Source organism: Poecilia reticulata, linkage group LG16 (assembly GCF_000633615.1).
Source record: "Poecilia reticulata strain Guanapo linkage group LG16, Guppy_female_1.0+MT, whole genome shotgun sequence".
NCBI lineage: Eukaryota > Metazoa > Chordata > Actinopteri > Cyprinodontiformes > Poeciliidae > Poecilia > Poecilia reticulata.
Window position 1 is genome coordinate 4,852,317 of NC_024346.1, and position 4,205 is coordinate 4,856,521.

Below are 4,205 nucleotides of genomic sequence, written 5' to 3' on the forward strand. Positions count from 1 at the left end.
ATTATAAAACCCTAGAAGAAATTATAAGTCAGTTAAGCTCCAGTTCCTGCTGTCTGGATGTCCTACCCACACATTTCTTTAAGAAAGTCCTGCCTGGTCTGACCCCAGAAAACATTGCAGTTAAACGACGTTTAACTGAAGTCCTAAAAGGGGTTTTAATGTTTTTATCTTTTTAAAAAAAATCTCTTTCTCACTGTTGATTCAATGTCACATCCTGTTTTTATTTTAATTATGTAAGGCACTTTGAAATGCCTTGCTGCTGAAATGTGCTATACAAATAAAATTTGATTGATTGATTGATTTTGCGTCTTTGTGTACCTCCAGTCGACGTGGTTACCTAATCCCTCCCATCACAGCCCAGATTTATAGAAGGAGCCCAGTCTGGGTTGGCATCATCACACAGAGCAGGAGGTCGGCCTAGGAGAAAACTAAGTTCAGCACAATATGTTTCACTTTAAAATTACACACATTTTCAAAGATACTTTATTTATCCCAAAGGGAAAATGGGAATTATCGTAACTCATATCATTGAAATATCATCAGTCGTTCTGGATGGTGATGCTGTGGGCAGGAAAGATCTCCAATAGCAGTCAATCATACAACAAATCCATGTACATAGGCAGGGCATTTAAGACGATTATGTATCATAACTGACATTTTGTTTTGCAGAAGAAAATGTGGCAGTTTATGGAAAAGCTTCACAGTCAACAGTTTATGCTGGAGCCATTGCCTACTACATTATTGATGGGAACCGTACAGCACTGTGGAGCCAGAGTTCCTGCAGTGCCACAAATAATGACTTTAGCCCCTGGTGGAGACTGGACCTGGGGAGAACCCATAAAGTGTTTAATATTAACATAACCAATCGGGTAGAAGTTCCCACTCGAACTAAGAGCTGAAATTCGGATTGGAGAGTCACTTGATAACAACGGAATTCACACTCCCAGGTAGTTTACAGTTATTTTATCAAGACACTCAATGCAAATAAAACATGCTGTTATTAGCATAAATTATATACAAACCGGATTCCAAAAAAGTTGGGACACTAAACAAATTGTGAATAAAAACTGAATGCAGTGATGTGGAGATGGCAAATCTCAATATTTTATTTGTAATAGAACATAGATGGCAGATTAAAAGTTTAATCTGAGTAAATATAAAATTTTAAAGGAAAAATATGTTGATTCAAAATTTCACAGTGTCTACAAATCCCAAAAAAGTTGGGACAAGTAGGAATAAGTGGCTGGAAAAAGGAAATTGAACATATAACAAACAGCTGGAAGACCAATTAACACTAATTAAGTCAATTGACAACATGATTGGGTATAAAAAGAGCTCCTTAGAGTGTCAGTGTCTCTCTGAAGCTAAGACGGTAAGAAGATCACTAAATCCACCATTGTTGCGCAGCAAGTTAGTGCAGCAATACCAGAATGGTGTTACCCAGCGTAAAATAGCAAAGACTTTTAAGTTATCATCATCAACCGTGCATAACATCATCAAAAGATTCAGAGAATTTGGAACAATCGCTGTGCGTAAGGGTCAAGGTCGTAAAACTCTACTGGTTGCTCATGATCTCCGGGCCTTTAAACGTCACTGCACCTTAAACAGGAATGCCACTGTCAAGAAATAACAGCATGGACTCAGGAATACTTCCAGAAACCATCGTCAGTGAACACAATCCACCGTGCCATCCGCCGCTGCCAGCTTAAACTCTACAGTGCAAAGAGGAAGCCATTTCTAAGCAAGCTCCACAAGCTCAGCTGTTTGCACTGGGCTAGGAGTCATTTAAAATGGAGTGAGGCAAAATGGACGACTGTTATGTGGTCAGATGAGTCACAGTTTGAAGTTCTTTATGGAACACTGGGACGCCATGTCATCCGGACCAGAGAGGACAAGGATAACCCAAGTTGTTATCAACGCTCCGTTCAGAAGCCTGCATCACTGATGGTATGGGGTTGCAACTTCCTCACTTTTATTTTAGTGTTTTTCAGCCGTTGCTCTGCAGTTTGACCCAAAGCTGACACTTGAGGACTGCAGTAAAACTGTCAAGAAGTGGTTCCATTACGCGCTGGAACGGGAGAAAGGCATCGCAAGGAATCAAAGTGATGCCAACCAGAGTCTAACTGGGGTTACCACAACTTGTACTGTTTCCCTGGTTCATACAGTACAAAGCTTAACCTCATGGACTTTGTTCTTCTGTGGACAATAGACTGTTATTCTGACAGTCAAAAAAGAGTCAAATATGTTTAAAGATCTGTCCCTCTTAAATAAAATGTTATATCAAACCTATGTTGTCATTTTTAACCTTTTGTACACAGTTTACCCATCATCTGCCAATAATATAGTGTTTAACACCAGTGAAGAAACCTTTAGTGGTATGTTATGATGCAGACCTATCAGACCTAAAAATGTACATAAATCCTTAGCTTTCATTCAATATAAAATCAACCCAAATCTGCATGTAGATCCACATTCAGATGATGGTTGAATCAACGTTGATTYCTAACTGATTCAATGTAGAATCAACACAAATATACATGCAGATCCACAGTCAAATGAGTGTTGAATCAACATTGATTCAATGTAGAATCAACACAAATACCCATGCAGATTCATCTTCAGATAAAGGTTGAATCAACGTTGATATGTTAGTTATGGTTGAAACCCTAACGTTGATTAAACATACAAGTCACCGACCACTTTCAATGTTTCAATGTCAACGTTCAATGTTGATTCAGTGTCTCTGCCTTGTAAGAAGGGGAGATGCCACACAGTGGTAAAAATGGCCTTGTCCCAACTTTTTGGGGATTTGTTGACGCCATGAAATTTTGAAACAACATATTTTTCCCTTAAAATGATACATTCTCTCAGTTTAAACTTTTGATCTGCGATTTGTGTTCTATTGTGAAAAAAATATTAGATGTTGGCACCTCCACATCATTGCATTCAGTTTTTATTCACAATTTGTTTAGCGTCCCAACTTTTTTGGAATCCGGTTTGTATCTCATGATTATTTTTGCTAAATTAATGTATCTTTAAATATGTCCTGAAATCTTAAATCCTCTTTCCTCTGTCAGGTGTGCTGTGATCTCAACCATCGCTCCAGGTTTTACTGAAACCTTTCAGTGCAACGGCATGGATGGTCGATACATCAACGTTGTCATACCTGGAAGAAATGAGTATCTCACTCTGTGTGAGGTGGAAGTGTACGCATCGAGACTGGATTAAAGTTTCACTGTGGTTTAAACCTTAGCAGCTTCAAATGACATTTTGACTACACAAGCAGATTTTGAGAGAAAGTCTAGAACAGTATTTCTCAAATGTAGTCCTCAAATTAACATGTTTGTAGTACGTTATAAAAGGTTGCCTGTCAGGCAGACTTTGAAGAGAGGAATAAAAAATTCATTCTTTTTAGTCTGCCATAAAGTCAATCTTACATGAAACAGGATATATTTATTATCACTTTTCATACATAGAAACATAAGGAATGTCATTACATTCTTTAAATAATAATAATCTTGTAGATGCTTGCTAGGACATGTTTTTAATCCTGTCTGTTGATTTTAGGGCGTAGTACATGTGGTAGGTGCATGATAACATCAATATGTCCTGTTGAACTGTTTTCTTAGCTGTTTGAATACCTGTTTAATATTGGTGAATAAACACTTGGATGGACCGTACCCAGGAGCCTTAAAAGTCAAACATTGACATTCAGTGCCTTTAAATTTGGCATATCCAAACATGGATATATTTTAAGGCAATATCTCAAACATACACCTTCTTGTGAGAAATCATGGAAAAATTAAACCATTAAAATGTTCAAGTTGAAAATTGTGGACCCACGTAAATCTTGATGATGCTTAGGTCTAATTTTCAGATGCCTAAAATGTACCAATTTAATTTGCTCATACAATTATTACCAAGTTTAACCATAGGAATGTCCGGTGATCACATTGTTCAGGAAGGAGACAGGTTCTGTGTTCCAGAGATAAACATTATATATTTTCACGACATATATACTAATAATTGGTGAAAGAAAAACAAACAAAAAAAATCAAAGGAGATTAATTTAGAGCTGTGTTCTTCAAACTTTGTCACGCTGAGGGCCACTTAACCCATTTAACTAAAACTCACGGACCATCTAACTGGAAATATTCCCCACAAAAACACAATATTGTATTGTGAACAATGTGAAACTTATACAA

At 37.3% G+C, this 4,205-nt stretch overlaps 1 pseudogene; it reads left to right on the forward strand.

The window, feature by feature from the left end:
* LOC103477725 (uncharacterized) overlaps positions 1–4,205 on the forward strand; it is a 37,535-nt pseudogene that overhangs the window by 19,534 nt on the left and 13,796 nt on the right.